This window comes from Stenella coeruleoalba (genome assembly GCF_951394435.1).
Source record: "Stenella coeruleoalba genome assembly, chromosome: 12".
NCBI classification, from domain to species: Eukaryota; Metazoa; Chordata; class Mammalia; order Artiodactyla; family Delphinidae; genus Stenella; species Stenella coeruleoalba.
In genome coordinates, this window is record NC_137158.1 from 23,835,272 (window position 1) to 23,852,347 (window position 17,076).

Sequence of the window (17,076 nt, forward strand, 5' to 3'; positions counted from 1 at the left end):
TGAAGTATTCACTTTCTTGTAAACTTTCAATTTGTAAGAGAGCTTTATGTTGAAAAGCTATTGTTTGGCTTCATTAAGATATTTTTCCCCCAAGAAGTAAAATTTCAACAACTTTGTTAATGAATCTGATACTCTGAGGTTGGTCAATTAAGCTTCATCCATGAGGTCTCTAAGAGAAAAACTACAAATCAGTTGATATTATGATTTTATAGTACACAGGTATATTATTTATAGACACAATTGGGAAGTCTTTTTTTTTTTTCCTTCTGAAAATAGCAAATACTTGCTGGTGAGTTGATTTACTGTTTGGAGTTTGCTTTGTAGGTGGAATATACTTCATTCTGATTAGGTATTGTGAATCCTGTTTTGTGCTATACCTATGATATCATTTTTTTTTTTTTATCGAAGTATAGTTGATTTACAATGTTGTGTTAGTTTCAGGTGTACAGCAAAGTGATTCAGTTATATATACATATATATACATATTCTTTTTCATATTCTTTTCCATTATGGTTTATTATAGGATATTGAATATAGCTTCCATTTGCTATACAGTAGGACCTTATTGTTTATCTGTTTTATATATAGTAGTTTGTATCTGTTAATCCCCCCAAAATATGGAATGCCTCACGATTTTGCATGTCATCCTTGCGCAGGGGCCATGCTAATCTTCTCTGTATCATTCCAGTTTTAGTATATGTGCTGCCGAAGCGAGCACTATACCTGTGATACCTTGATGGAGTCCTCAACTAGTTACTGGACACTGTCTTGGTATTTTGTTTATTTATTTATTTATTTATTATATGTAAAATATATAGAGATGAGATTTCTTTTTTTTACATCTTTATTTTACATCTTTACTATCTTGGTATTTTGTTTATTTATTTATTTTTTATATGTAAAATATATAGAGATGAGATTTCTTTTTTTTACATCTTTATTGGAGTATAATTGCTTTACAATGGTGTGTTAGTTTCTGCTTTATAACAAAGTGAATCAGTTATACATATACATATGTTCCCATATCTCCTCCCTCTTGCGTCTCCCTCCCTCCCACCCTCTCTATCCCACCCCTCTAGGTGGTCACAAAGCACCAAGCTGATCTCCCTGGGCTATGCGGCTGCTTCCCACTAGCTATCTGTTTTACGTTTGGTAGTGTATATATGTCCATGCCACTCTCTCACTTTGTCACAGCTTACCCTTCCCCCTCCCCATATCCTCAAGTCCATTCTCTAGTAGGTCTGTCTTTATTCCTGTCTTACCCCTAGGTTATTCTTGACATTTTTTTTTCTTAAATTCCATATATATGTGTTAGCATACAGTATTTGTCTTTCTCTTTCTGACTTACTTCACTCTGTGTCTTGGTATTTTAAACTCTTAGAGTCAGCCACAGTGTTTATGTCCTGTATTTATCAAAGACTTGCTGTGTACATAGCTCAAAAGTCGAGATGGAAGGCACAGAGTTTTGTGATTCTAGAGCTGAGGTCATAATGCTTAGCGTACAAATGACTTGAAAGGTGGGATTTTTAGAAAGATTGGAACCATTGCCAACGGTGAATGGTTCACTGATTCTCTTTGAAGAGTATTGCAAGAGCTCACCCTCTGTAGGGCAGAGCACTGTTGCTCAGGCCTCCTGCAGGTATAACTTCTGAAAGCATGTTGGAGGACTCATTTATCTGTGCAGCATCTTGAGGCTTAAGTGCGAAGCATATATTTTTGTGAACTGAAGGAAATTTCTTTAGAGTGCAGTTGAAACTTTACTCACACCTTCAAACTCATTTTGGAATTTAAAACAGCTGTAAAAATTCCTCTTGTACTGACGGAGTTCCCAGGGGTGTGTCTCTCCTTCCACTTTCTTTACTTCCCAAGCTCTCCCCAGCACAAGGCCCCCCAGCCGTCTAAGGAGATATCTCTGGTGGCATAAAAGCCTTCTGAAAACCATTAGGTGACTCATACCACGCGTGTATGGCTTTAGGCTTGACAGGTGTTTTTTTTACAATAGTTCACCCTCCCACTCTAAGGAGATTTCTGAAGTTCTGATCAGGGAGTCTAAAAATTCACATTTTGCCTAATAGGTGATGAGGAGGGTGCTTATCTTACCTGTCTGGATTTTTTTTTTTTTACTCAAAGTTTAATGAAATATTCTGTATTACCCATAATCCTTTTTTGAAAGCGAGAGCAGACTATGAGGAAATATGTAGAATGAGTATAACTCAGCAGAGGAAAAGTCAAGTTCTTACTCCTATTATTTATAAATAGAGATGTTATTTATTTAGGCATGATAAATAGATTCTTTTTTGATGGTTGAATGTGAGGGTCGCTTAGAATTAAATTATTTATTTTAGTTTTTCTGAGTGGCTGGGACTTTTTCTAGCTAAGTGGTTTTATAGCGTTTCTCTGGCCGCTTAATCTGTATTTAGAATTTTTAGCAGTATTTTCAGAAAATTTCCAAGGTGCATCATTTTGTAAAAATTTGTGTTACAAACTTGTTTCTTTTTGATTCCCCCTCCCTTGGTCTCTCCCTTCCCCACCTCCATCTCGTCAGTTCCTCCACTTCCCCAGTTCTGGGTCTGTTTAGTTTTCACCTCATGAGTAATGATTATTATGAATTCAGCTCGTTCTAATGAGGCACTAAGGCTGTCTCTCAGGTTTTGGATTTCCTTTAGGAGAACTGTTAATTATTACTGCCTCACCTTCTTATACCTGGCACAAAAGTAAGTTGCAGAAGGAGAAGAGGAAACACCTGTTTATAAAATGTGGCGTTTGAGTAAAATTGTAATGCAGAATGATTAACAGCAGACAGAGCCTCATAGAATCAGCTCAGCCCCGTCTTGATTCGGTTTCCCGTGGTTGTGGATGTCGCATGTTTCGTACTATGTGTAGACCTCTTCCATGCTTTTCATGTCACTCTCTACTTCTGTTGCCACCTTTTTAATTCACAACTTTAGTTCATTTCTCTGTCACGTTAGCTTTTTCACTGGGCTTTCCCTGCCTCCAGGGTCAAGTTCCCCCAATCTGTAAATCCAACAAGCTGCCGCTAAATTTGTATTTGAATGGGGTCCCTGCACTGCACAGCCCTCCTAGAATTCCTCCTGTGTTATGGTCCAAGTCCTCAGCCTCTTCAAGCCTTTTTACTGTGAGCTCCAGATTAATTTTCTAGTCTCGTCACCTGCTGCTCCTTGACCTCCAAATTCTGCCCTGTTGATCTGACAAGCCTGCCAGTCAGAACAGCTACTGCTTTTCCTACCACCCATCTCTGTGCAGAGAAATCCGACCCACCTTGGAAGGGGCACCATCTCCTCCAGCATTCCTTTGCAGATCCCTCCCGTTGGCAGTGTTGCTCTGCATTCTGCAGCTCCGGTGTCACTCATCGGGAATTTTTTTTTTTTTTTTTTTTTTTTTGCGGTACGCGGGCCTCTCGCTGTTGCGGCCTCTCCCGTTGCGGAGCACACGCTCCGGACGCGCAGGCTCAGCGGCCATGGCTCACGGGCCCAGCCGCTCCGCGGCACGTGGGACCCTCCCGGACCGGGGCACGAACCCATGTCTGCTGTATCGGCAGGCAGACTCTCAACCTCTGCGCCATCAGGGAAGCCCGGGAATTGTTTTTACATTTGTAGGCTCTTATCTGTGTCGCCTGAGGGTAGGAACCAACTCATCTATTCCTGGTTCCCCTGGACACACTCAACCTGCTTTGCCTGCGGTGCTCACTCTTTCATCCCCTTCTGGTTCTTTCCCCTATTAACATTCTCATTTCTCCTGTTGTAAAACAGCAACTACTGCAAACTCTCTCTTTACCCAAATTCCCTCTGTTACAGCTGTATCTCTCTCTGCTTGCCTCTATGAATTTATTTTTTGTAATTGAAGTATAGTTGATTTACAACGTTGTATTAATGTCTGCTATACAGCAAAGTGATTCAGCTATACAATATGTAAATTCTTTTTTTAATATTCTTTTCCATATGTTTTATCATAGGATATTGAATACAATTTCCTGTGCTATATAGTAGGACCTGGTTTATCCATTATATATAATAGCTTACATCTGCTAACCCCAGCCTCCCACTCCAACCCTCCCCCAACCCCCTCCCCCTTGGTAACCACAAGTCTTGAACTTTTTTTTTAATGGAAGAGAATTGCTTTATTGATTTTCCTGATAAACAAGCTCATTGGAGAAAAATACAAATAATACAGAATTTGAAGAGGGTAAAAATCATCTAAAATGCTATCACCCAGAGGTAAATTGCGTTTCATTAAACATCATGTCCCATTTCACATGTACACACACGTACATACGCACTCTTGTGCATGATATCACAATTTTATATTAATGAAATCACATTGTACATACTGTTCTGTAACTTGCTTAAAAAAAATTCAGCAGTATATTGGGGACATCTTTCCAAGTCAGTTCATGTTAATCCTTATCATTTCTGTAAGCAATTATCAAGCACTCGATTGAATCAATAATTATTTAATCTAGCACCGTTTGATGAGGCTACCCATTCTTTCCTGGTTTTTCATTTGTATGACTAACCCTGTAATTGCATTAGTTAGGGTTCTCCAGAGAAACAGAACCAGGGGACATGCACACAGAGAAATATAAAGAATTGGCTCATGTGATTATAGAGTCTGAGAAGTCCCAAGATCTCCAGTTGAAAGCCTGGAGATCTCCAGTTGAAAGCCCCCCATTAACTCTTAAGGATAAATTCCTGCATGTGAAATTGGTGGGTCAAATGTGTGTGTATGCTAGGTGATATTATTGCCCATCAGAAAGGTAAAGCTGTACCCAGGTAAAGTTGTCAGTGGCTTTTCCACTGCCCTCACCAACATGAATATTGTCAAATCATCCTAATCTTTGCCAATTTTATGGTTTAAAAATATCTTTCTTTCTTTTGCATTTCTTTCAAGACTAAGGTTGAATATTATTTTGTAAGTTAATGTGTGTGTGTGTGTGTGTGTGTGTTTTCCTTCAGTTAGACTGACTACTGTTTTCTGCACTTTTCTAGGGTCCTAATTCCAAATAATTACAATCCTATAATGGAACTTATTTAGTGTGTGTGTGGAATTGCTTAATCAGATCCTTTGCCCATTTCACTATTTGAGTGTTTTGTCTTTATTCATTTGTAAGAACTTTTCAAAAAGTATGCATGTTGGGGCTTCCCTGGTGGCGCAGTGGTTGAGAGTCCACCTGCCGATGCAGGGGACACGGGTTCGTGCCCCAGCCTGGGAAGTTACCACATGCCGCGGAGCGGCTGGGCCCGTGAGCCATAGCCGGCTGAGCCTGTGCGTTCGGAGCCTGTGCTCCGCAACGGGAGAGGCCACAACAGTGAGAGGCCCGTGTACCGCAAAAAAAAAAAAAAAAAAGTATGCATGTTATCACATGTTATCATATATTATCACAGTTTTCTTTAAAAATTTTTGGTTTTTATGATTAAGATGAAAAGGGCTTGTGTACTTCTAAAATTGTAAAAATATTAATCTGTAGTTTCTTCTGCTATTTTTATGGTTTTATTTTATTTTTTAAAATTTAATTTAATTTTTAATTTTTTTACTGGGGTATAGGTTTTTTTTTTTTTAATTAATTAATTTATTTTTGGCTGTGTTGGGTCTTCATTTCTGTGCGAGGGCTTTCTCTAGTTGTGGCAAGCCGGGGCCAGTCTTCGTCACGGTGCGCAGGCCTCTCACTGTCGCAGCCTCTCTTGTTGTGGAGCACAGGCTCCAGACGCACAGGCTCAGTAGTTGTGGCTCACGGGCCTAGTTGCTCTGTGGCATGTGGGATCTTCCCAGACCAGGGCTCGAACCCGTGTTCCCTGCATTAGCAGGCAGATCCTCAACCACTGCGCCACCAGGGAAGCCCTATAGTTGTTTTATATGGCTTTATTTTTAAAATTATCTTTTATTTTTATATTTGTATATGTCATAGATACTAAAACATCTATATATTTTACCTTTATTTCCATAATTTCTAATAGGTAGCAACCTCTTTGTTTTCAGTATGGCTCTTTAATCCATTGGGTACTGCTAAATATATATATGGGTTGCATTATTTCTTCTTTATTAGCTGAAATATAAAGAGAAACTTTATCTTATTTACTATTTGGTTTACTATTTTGGTTACTCACTATTTGGAACAGTTTGTAATAGCACAGGCAGGATAAATCTTAATTCTTTCCTTTATCAGTTAGTTTTTACAGGAACTTCCTTGCAGTAAAACTAGTGTAATTCAAGAGAGTGTGTTGCACAGAGCACAGTGCCTGTTGGAATAGCTTCTTGGAATACCTTTCTTTCAAGTAAAGGTATAGAGGTTTGCATGAGATCCTATAGATAGATAATGGTTTGGCTAAGAGGTCATGTAGTTCCACCTCCTATTTTTTCTTTCTTTTTAATTTCTTGAGGTGGTTATTTATTAAGCTTCCAAGCAAATATAGTATAGCATAAGACACTCCAAATCTATTCAGAAGGAAAGTATAAAGTACTACCAAGCATTATTGCTAGTTTCTTCAGCACCTCCTGTTTTTTCTAAAAGAGGAATAACCATCTCCCCCCTGCAGCCTTCCTTCCTCCCTTCCATCTCCACACACATAGATATCAATGCCTATATGTATATGTACATGTTTATCACTTCAGGTTCCAGGACAGCCCCATATGGTCAAACTCTAAGTAACTGTGATTCGGCCCAGAGTTAGTGAATCCATTGTAGGTGCCTGATGGGTAAAGGAGCCCCTCGGAGGAGCAGGGACAGCTGGTTATTGGAGGTCACTGTGCTTCTCGGGTCTTCCCTTGTCTTTGGCAATAGTCCTGCTTCACGGTGGACCTGCCAAAAACTCGCTGGGTCCTTTCCTTTTGGTCCCTCTCAGGATAGCCTGTGCCAGAATTGTGAATGCATCCCCTGAGGATCCTGGCAGAAAACCTCAGGGTGACGGGTGCCACCACCACCTCAGTGTCTCACTGGGTCTCCCCATCTCTTGGCATCTCTCTGGCTGTGAGTGGCTTCCTCTGCAAGGCAAGGTGAATCATGTTGTTTCATGCTGTCTGCACCACCCCCCGCTCTGGTCTGCCTCTGAAAAGCAAAGAAAATCGTTCACTCCCCTGCTCCCACATCTGCTGATTGCTCAGGCCAATGTGCTGTGTCCGTGCCTCAGCCCTATGAGAAGGTTCGGGCCGTGAGGTACCTGGGCTCACACTTGGCCAGGAAAAGCCCCAGAGGAAGAGAGGCCACTGCCTGCTTCCTGAGCTCTCATCTGTCTCCATGGTCACTGGCCTTGCTCTGTGTTGTCATCTTGCGTTGCTTATACTTTCTTTGTGTTTAATAGAGATTCTTTAAATCAGACATTTTTAGATTTTTTCCTGACCTGGCATCCCAAGTTTCGAATTCAGGCATACTGTAAGTTTTTGCTCCCTTGCCTTTGCTTTTCACCTTTATGTAATCACTGCTGTAGGTCTAGAGGGTTTATTAAAAAGCATATTTGTTACATCTTCCAAAATTTTTTTCTTTAAAAGTGTCACTTCTTGGTTTTTCTTTCCTTTTAAAATCTCATCTTTATTCTTATCCTTCTAGGGTTGTGTAATTTTAAGTCTCTCCAGTGAATTTCTATGTACCTGATGTATAGTGTTTATTAATCAAGTGTAGTTGTGTTATTTTGTAAAGTAACATCTCACATTACCAGTGTGAATGGTTTTTAAAAATTTTTTATTTTCTAAGCAACTGTCAATCCAGTTAATGGTGGGACTTCAGGTTTAAAAATTGACAGCTTGTAATGCTGTAGATGAAGGGGGTGCAGGCGGTAATGCTTATCTGTCAGACTTCTCCAAGTAGCCCCCATGCAGTACTACACAACTCACCCAGCTTCCTTTTTTTTTGCAGTACACGGGGCTCTCACTGTTGTGGCCTCTCCGTTACGGAGCACAGGCTCCGGACGCACAGGCTCAGCGGCCATGGCTCACGGGCCCAGCCGCTCCGCGGCATGTGGGATCTTCCCAGACTGGGGCACGAACCCGTGTCCCCTGCATTGGCAGGTGGACTCTCAACCACTGCGCCACCAGGGAAGCCCCACCCAGCTTCCTTTTATCTTTTCCTTCACATATCTAAAGCTGTCTTAGCTTGAGGTAGAGAAAAAATGTTCAGAATGTGCAGTGGTCTGCAAATTAGATATCATCAGTATTCATAAACATATGTTTATCTGAGGAACTCTAATATCAATAACTTGTGAAGTTTTTGTCTATTTTTTTTTGGCTGCACTGCGGCATTTGGGATCTTAGTTTCCCGACCAGGGATCAAACCTGTGCCCCCTGTAGTGGAAGTGTGGAGTCCTAACCACTGGACCGCCAGGGAAGTCCCTCTCTTTTTTAATCTGAAAAATTGCCCACTACATTGTTACATTGAATATAGTCTAGAAACAAACCTAATTCATTAATGTCATTTTAGCTCGAAGTTATTTGTGCTTTACTCCACTTCCTTTACAGTCTTCACTGAGGAGATCTAATTTAACCTGCATTCTTGACCTGATCAGAATTTTTGTACTTTGAGTCAACCATTGAGGGAGTCAATGTAAAATGAGAAATTTGTCTTATTTATAAATTGTCAGAAGGCAACAATCCCAAGACTCTCTATGTAAACATGAATAGATAGATGGAAACACAATTTATTTAGGAGACAAACCCTAGGAGCCCAAACCTAAGGTCTGGACATTTCCTATTTAAGCAAAAATAGGAAAAAATGAGAGCATATATGGCTCCCATTCTATGACTATTTTCAAATAAGAGTTGCTATACTCTAAATTCTGTTTGTGAAGCTGGGAGCTAAAAAGAAAACAATCTAAAACATGCTTATTTCACCTGAATCTGTATCCCAGCGTCTGTACTGGCATGCGTATGATTGGAACATGTAGAGTTGAATCAGCACCCTTGTTTCTGGTTAGTTGCCAGAAATAAAGACATCAAAGGAAATAGTAAACTGGGCAGTGAATCAAAGCTGCGTGGCCTTTCCATTTAGTAGCTATTGTAGGTCTCTCCACTGCTTTCTAACTGAAACTCTCCTTCCCACAGTCCCCTGTGAGAAAGGGCCACCCTAGGTTGACCAGTTGTTCGTTCTTGTTACCTTTACTTTGTACATGTGTAGAATTGTTTCTGTGGGACAGAGTCCCAGATGTGGAAATATTCAGTCAAAGAGAGTGAACGTTAATAGATTTAACAAGTACTACCAAGTTGTCGTTTAGAAAGGGTGTGTCCATGTGCACTTCCACCAACAGTGAAGGTGAAACCAGCCACTGAGTTGTGATGAATACTGTGGGTTGTTTGTTGGGAGCCAGACAAGCCTGAAGTTTTGCCAGCCATCTTCTAGACAAGAAGTTGATTCTTGGAATGGTTAAAAGCTGTTTTAGGCAGTGTAAAACGAGTTACAGATATTCTTAGAAAAGAACATTTTCTAAGAATACTTAGAATACATTTTCATAAATAAAATGAAAATATAATATTAAAGAATATTTAAAAATAATACATAATCCTACTCTCAATAGATATTCATTTTTGCAAATTACTGCCTGCATATGGTTATATTTTACTGGTTATAATTTGTGTGTTTTTTTATATTTTACTTTTTTTTTCAGAGAACTGTCTCATAAGCTGTTTCCTATGTCTGTATGTCTCATAATGGTCATTTAAAAACTGCATTTTGTCATTGTACCATAATTTGTTAACTCAGCTCTTAATATTGAATATTTAATATACAACCAAATACTTAAACTACATGTTCTTAATTAGATTTATTGGCTTGTTCTGGTTATGAGAGTAATGTAGTTCACTATTAAAAAATTTGGAAAACACACAAAACTTAGGAAGACGTACACAAAATTCTTTCTATAACTTCTGTTAACGAACTCTGTGAGTATTATATTTTTTCTTCCTGTCTTTCCCTAATACACTATTTGTGTAAAACATTCGTTTTCACATGTTTCTAAACCCCATTTTTTTGGCTGCTCCACGTGGCATGTGAAATCTTAGTTCTGTGACTAGGGATCGAACCTGTGCCCCTGCAGTGAAAATGTGGATTCTTAACCACTGGTCCACCAGGGAAGTCCCTAAACCCTTTAAAAATATCATTTCTTCCTTTTTAACAAAAGGGAAGTTTTTTTCTGACTATAATAGTAATTTGAAATTATTACAGAAAATTGGGAAACAATCCCAAACATCCATACTATCACCCTGAGGCATAAACCATTAATATTTTGGTTTATTACCTTCACATTTTATTTTCTTTAAAAAGAATCTGAGATCTGGTATCATCAATGGTTCTTAACTTGGGGATGGTCATGGACTCTAAAATAGAATCCAAGTTAAGAACTCTTGCTGTATATGTAAATATACCTCCTTTTTTTCTATTAAACATTATAAAACAGGTGTTTTTAAATTATTGGGAACTCTCATAAATCTGCAAGTTTGCTGATTGTTATGGGTTGAATTGTGTCACCCGAAAATGCACGTGTGAAAGTCCTAACTCCCTTTACCTCAGACAGTGACCTTATTTGTAGACAAGTTCTCTATAGAGGCAGTCAAGTTAAAATGAAGTCATTGGTGTGGGGCCTGGTCTGGTATGACTGGTATCTTTATGAAAAGAGGAAATTTGGAGACAGACACACACAGAGAAGATGGCCATCCACAGGTCAAGGAAAGAGGCCTGGAGTGGATTCTTCCCTCATAGCTCTCAGAAGGAACCAACCCTGCTGACACCTTTATTCCAGACTTGTGACCTCCAGAATTGTGAGACAATAAATTGTGACTATTGTTTAGGTCACCCAGCTTGTGGTATTTGGTTATGGCAGCCCTAACAAACGAATACACTGATTATGTAGTCTTATATAATATAGACATCTAGGTGCATATTTAGTTTGTGCTAGGCACTGTGCTGGGTTGGGAGTACTAAATCAACAAAGTCAAGTTCCCCGACCTTAAGGTGCTTAATTGGCACACAGGAATAGAACCCTGGGGTCATGCTATGATGGGTGGTGCTCAGGGCATCACGGGAGCCCAGAGCTGGGCCGGGGTGAGGGCAGACTTCCCAGGAGAAGTACCACTTGAGCTAAGTTTGGAAGAAATCATAGGAGCTTACTTAACATTTCTATTGTGGGATATTAGGGTGTTTTCACTTTCCTGTGTTTTTCAATTATTTCTTTAGGATAGATTCCCAGTAATGCATTACTGAGACAAGAATGTGAAGCTTGAAACATCATTTTTAGGGCACTGTAATTTTCTAGCAGGTGGAGGTTTCCTGGTTTATTGAATCATCCTCTTTTATTGGATGACAGTCTTCCTGATGCTATTTCCAGTTTTGCTACTATAAATAACACTGTCATGTACATCTTTTTGTAGGTCCGTTTCTTCTCTTGGGTTTCCCACTTAGAGAAGTTCCTTTAGCATTTGTTGTAGAGCTGGTTTGGTGGTGCTGAATTCTCTTAGCTTTTGCTTGTCTATAAAGGTTTTAATTTCTCTGTCGAATCTGAATGTGATCCTTGCTGGGTAGAGTAATCTTGATCGTAGATTCCTCCCTTTCATCACTTTAAATATATCATGCCACTCCCTTCTGGCTTGTAGAGTTTCTGCTGAGAAATCAGCTGTTAACCTTATGGGAGTTCCCTTGTATGTTATTTGTCATTTTTCCCTTGTTGCTTTTAACAATTTTTCATCTTTAATTTTTGTCAGTTTGATTACTATGTGTCTCAGCATGTTTCTCCTTGGGTTTATCCTGTATGGGACTCTCTGCGCTTCCTGGACTTGGGTGGCTATTTCCTTTCCCATGTGAGAGAAGTTTTGGACTACAATCTCTTCAAATATTTTCTCGGGTCCTTTCTCTGTCTCTTCTCCTTCTGGGACCCCTATAATGCGAATGTTGTTGTGTTTAATGTTGTCCCAGAGGTGTCTTAGGCTGTCTTAATTTCTTTTCATTCTCTTTTCTTTATTCTCTTCTGTGGCAGTGAATTCCACCATCCTGTCTTCCAGGTCACTTATCTGTTCTTCTGCCTCAGTTATTCTGCTATTGATTCCTTCTAGTGTATTTTTCATTTCAGTTATTGTATTGTTCATCTCTGTTTGTTTGTTCTTTAATTCTTCGAGGTGTTTGTCCTTTAATTCTTCCAGGTCTTGTTAAACATTTCTTGCATCTATTCGATCTTTGCCTCCATTCTTTTTCCGAGGTCCTGGATCATCTTCACTATTATTATTCTGAATTCTTTTTCTGGAAGGTTGCCTATCTCCATTTCATTTAGTTGTTTTTCTGGGGTTTTATCTTGTTCCTTCATCTGGTACAAAGTCCTCTGCCTTTTCATCTTGTCTGTCTTTCTGTGAATGTGGTTTTTGTTCCACAGGCTGCAGGATTGTAGTTCTTCTTGCTTCTGCTGTTTGCCGTCTGGTGGATGAGGAGGCTATCTAAGAGGCTTGTGCAAGTTTCCTGATGGGAAGGACTGGTGGTGAGTAGAGCTGAGTGTTGCTCTGGTGGGCAGAGCTCCGTAAAACTTTAATCCGCTTGTCTGCTGGTGGGTGGGGCTGGGTTCCCTCCCTGTTGGTTGTTTGGCCTGAGGCGACCCAGCACTGGCACCTACCCGGGCTCTTTGGTGGGGCTAATGGCGGGCTCTGGGAGGGCTCACGCCAAGGAGTACGTCCCAGAGCTTCTGCTGCCAGTCTCCTTGTCCTCACGGTGAGACACAGCCACCCCCCGCCTCTGCAGGACACCCTCCAACACTAGCAGGTAGGTCTGGTTCAGTCTCCTATGGGGTCACTCTCCTTCCCCCTGGGTCCTGACGTGCACACTGCTTTGTGTGTGCCCTCCAAGAGTGGAGTCTCTGTTTCCCCCAGTCTTGTCAAAGTACTGCAATCAAATCCCAGTAGCCTTCAAAGTCTGATTCTCTAGGAATTCCTCTTCCCGTTGCTGGACCCCCAGGTTGGGAAGCCTGACGTGGGGCTCAGAACCTTCACTCCAGTGGGTGGACTTCTGTGGTATAAGTGTTTTGTCTGTGAGTCACCCACCCAGCAGTTATGGGATTTGAGTTTTTTGTGATTGCGCCCCTCCTACCGTCTCATTGTGGCTTCTCGTTTGCCTTTGGATGTGGGGTATCTGTTTTGGTGAGTTCCAGTGTCTTCCTGTCAATGATTGTTCAGCAGTTAGTTGTGATTCTGGTGCTCTCGCAAGAGAGAGTGAGCGCACGTCCTTTTACTCTGCCATCTTGAACCAATCTCTGTCGTGTACATCTTTCTGCATAAAGGTTTTTTCATAATTAAAATTATTTCCTGGGACTTCCCTGGCAGTCCAGTGGTTAAGACTCCACACTCCCAACGCATGGGGGACAGGTTCAATCCCTGGTTGGGGACGATCCTGCATGTGGCATGGCGTGGCCAAAAAAAAAAAGAAGAATTATTTCCTTAGTGATAGAGTCCTAGAAATAGAATTAGAGTATCAAAACAGTCAAATTATTTTTCGGAATTACTGATTTACATTCCCATTAATAATCAAGTGAAATTTATTAACAAATCAGTTTGATTTATTATAGTCTTTTATATCCTTTGGGGTGTGTTGAAACAGTTCAGTACTTCCCTCTTTTGAAGACTGAACCTTTCCAGGGAAGTAAAGTGAGGTTTGTATCACTTGGGATGCAAGACCCCCCCTCCTCCTTAGATTCTTCTTTTCCTCTGAGAAAAACCTGCTTAAAGGGCATTGTACCATCACAGACTTGCCCACACAGCTTCTGTGCTGGTTTCTCACCAGCAGATGTGTGCATTGGTCTCTGTTTATACTCTTAGGTCATTGTCTGTCTGAAATCTAACTATCCCAAAAGATCAGCCTTCCAAATTGGCTATTTCTGTTCTATTCTGAGATTCTCTCAAAAAGACTCATGTCCTCTGCATTCTGCTAGACTCTCAATGTTGGCAGCATATCTAATGTAACAGTAACAAAAACCCCACAATCATGGTGACATGCTGGGCATATGGGTGCATGAAGGAGCTGGATCAGGAGTGATGGGTCCTGCCTCAGTGAGAGAAGAGTTCGTTAACAAGCTTTGTATTGTTTCCTTCATTTTAAAAGTGAGTGTGTGGGAGGGAGACGCAAGAGGGAAGAGATATGGGAACATATGTATATGTATAACTGATTCACTTTGTTATAAAGCAGAAACTAACACACCATTGTAAAGCAATTATACCCCAATAAAGATGTTAAAAAAAAAAAAGTGAGTGTGAGTACATGTTATTCACTCGACCAGATAGTGAGGTCAAGGAACAAGGACTCACCTTAATTAGTTTTGTATTGTCTACCCCAAAGGGTGCCTTGCATAATTAATTGATGCTGAATAACCATTGATATAATTTTTTTGAAAATGCCCCACTCACTAGTTACTTAAAAAACTTTACTTTTGACATCGGGGGGGAAAAAAAGCAAAGTTATGCATAGTTTAAACACTACAGAAGCACATATGTGGAAAGTGTGAGTCTCCTATGTTCCTGTCCCACAAAGATGAGCAATCATGGTCTGCAATTTAGGACATGTTTCTCCAAATTTTCTCCCTAGTGTTTAAAAAATATAATGATGCGTCACCTCACTAACAATAAGTGAAATACAGAGTAAACCAAAATGAGATTTTTTCCCCTATCAAGTTCTTAAAGGTAGGGCGAAACATAATAGACAGACCTGATTATGTTCATGTTGGTGGACATGTAGGGAAATGGCACTCCTGTAGATGTGGGTGGGAGTTGAAATCTATCTAGAGGGTAATTTGTCAGTAATTACCAAAATTTTGTCTACACATATCTTATGCATTTTCTCCGCTGACTTTAGAGAAGTAAGAATGTTGAGAGCTGTTTTATAATAATGTCGTTAGGTGATGCGCTGGTGCTGGTGGTGGTGTCTCTACTATATGAGGAGGCTTGGTGAAGTCTCATCTGAGTCTGCTTTGTACCCAGAACAGTGCCAGGGGGCAATGTGGGTCAAAGCAATTCTCATGATTCTTTCACAATGTAGGCAGAGATAAGCTTCCCTGGGGAGGAAAGATTTTTTACCATTGCTCTTCTCAAGGTGGAAACAATCGGAGGTCCGCTCAGTCCCTGCAGACACTTTCTGAAGGCATTCCCTAGAACTCCCTCCTTTCCTCTGCTTCTAAGTTCTAAGGTAGCAGAGAGATTCTGCCCTATGATATATTCATAAGATTCAATTGACCGTAAAGCACTTTGTAAATGTAAGTGCTATAAGTGACCCAAATTATATCAGCAGCTTTTTGAGAAATGGAGAGAGGAAGGAAAAGGAATGTAAGGGAATGGGATCCAGGGAGCCAACCTTGCCATTTTCAAACTATAACAAATGGGTCATGGATCTACATTTTGTAATTTCAGAAATGACTAATGCTTGGACTGTTTTTGAGCATCTTAAGAGTGGCTTCATTCCAAGAGAAATCAATCTCTATACATTACACAGATTATGCCACTTTTTAAATCCATATTTGAATTTCATCATCATCCTGTTTTCCAGCTCGAAAGCTCCAGAGAACCCGTACTCAGGGTGGTCTTCTCACATCAGATGCTAAGGAAGTGTCCCTGTAGGCAGCTGGCCACCAGCCGAGCCTCAGAAGGAGCCTCTGCCCAGCACCTCTCGTACAGGGGGCGGGGCTCCAAGGGCCCTTTGGGAAAGCAGCCTTGGCGCTGACTCTCGACAGCCAGAGCTTTTCATTGTTAGAAAATTCATCAGCCCTTTCTGCTGCCGTCTGGAGCCCCCAGAATAAATCTACTGTGTGTGCCCTTCCTGTACTGAGGATGGCCATTCCCCACCCCGACCCTGCCCAAATCATTTCTTCCTCGTAGGAGAAGATTCTTCTTTGTAGAATAGTATGTGGACCATCTAATCCTCCCCATCCGCCCTTGTCCTTAGTGCTGTTTTTTTATAACGAATCCTAAAATTGTTACGTTTGTTCACTTGTTTCTGACACCCACGTCTCTCCATTGTCTCCTATTGACTTGGTCTCTCCATTGTCTCCTATTGACTTGTAAGCAAACTAAAACCCCAGAGCAGTTGCTTTTGAGCCTAAGTGAATGATGGAACCTCTGTTTCTCTGAACTGTCTTTTTCCTTTCAGCTCATTTTTTTTTCAAGCCAGACAGACCTCTTTTGGAATTCTGATTCTGCGGGTCTTATCTAAAGCATTCATCTCTCCCAGCGTGAAGTCCTCAGATAATTTGAAAAGCCTGTGATGTATTTACCCGGGCTCAGGGCTCCCAAGAGGGTGACAAATCCGTCATAATGAGTTTGCCAAATGCCTGCTGGCAGCCAGTGGCTTCAAGGCTCCGTGGAGAGAGAAGGACAAAACCCAGCGCCTGGCTACAAGGAGGGGCCCAGGTCGCGGGAGCTTTGGTTTGACTATTGACATGTAAATGGTCAGAGGGGCCTGAGGCGGATCCCCGCAGACCCTCCCGCCATCCCTCCAACCACACAAAGCCCAGCCTTGAACGGCTGCAGGCTTTACCCTGTGAGGCGCTGGGTGTCCTGACTGCAGAGGTAAGTCCTGAATCAGCTGTGCTGTAAAACTGTTCTGTTTGGGATGGTGATTGTGGACTGGAAACTTCTCCAAGCCACATGCAGTGGGAGCGGTCCCTTTGGATGTTGACAGAGACCCTGTGAAGGTTTTTGAAATGAAAAAGAATACTATTAAGTGATGATTAATTTGATTTGGTGTAAGAAAATAAACAATCACATTTGCCCACCTGTATGTGCGTAGACAAGATTTGATGCTAGATGAGTTTCAAAATACTTTTTGAATTTTACCTGAAATTTCTGTAGCATTATTTTCGGCTTTGTGTTTCTGTAGTCCCTCAGGCACCCCCCTACCCCCTTTCCCTCTCTCAGTCTCTACCTCCCTTCCCTTCCGTCCTCCCTCCTTGTTCTTTTTTTTTTTTTTAAATAAATTTATTTATTTATTTTTGGCTGCATTGGGTCTTCGTTGCTGCACGCGGGCTTTCTCTAGTTATGGTGAGCGGGGGCTACTCTTTGTTGCGGTGCGTGGGCTTCTCATTGCAGTGGCTTCTCTTGTTGCGGAGCGTGGGCTCTAGGCGC

At 41.0% G+C, this 17,076-nt stretch overlaps 1 protein-coding gene across 2 annotated transcripts in view; it reads left to right on the forward strand.

The window, feature by feature from the left end:
- Positions 1-17,076, forward strand: part of ANKRD6 (ankyrin repeat domain 6) — a 283,459-nt gene that overhangs the window by 30,388 nt on the left and 235,995 nt on the right. The window lies entirely within an intron of this gene.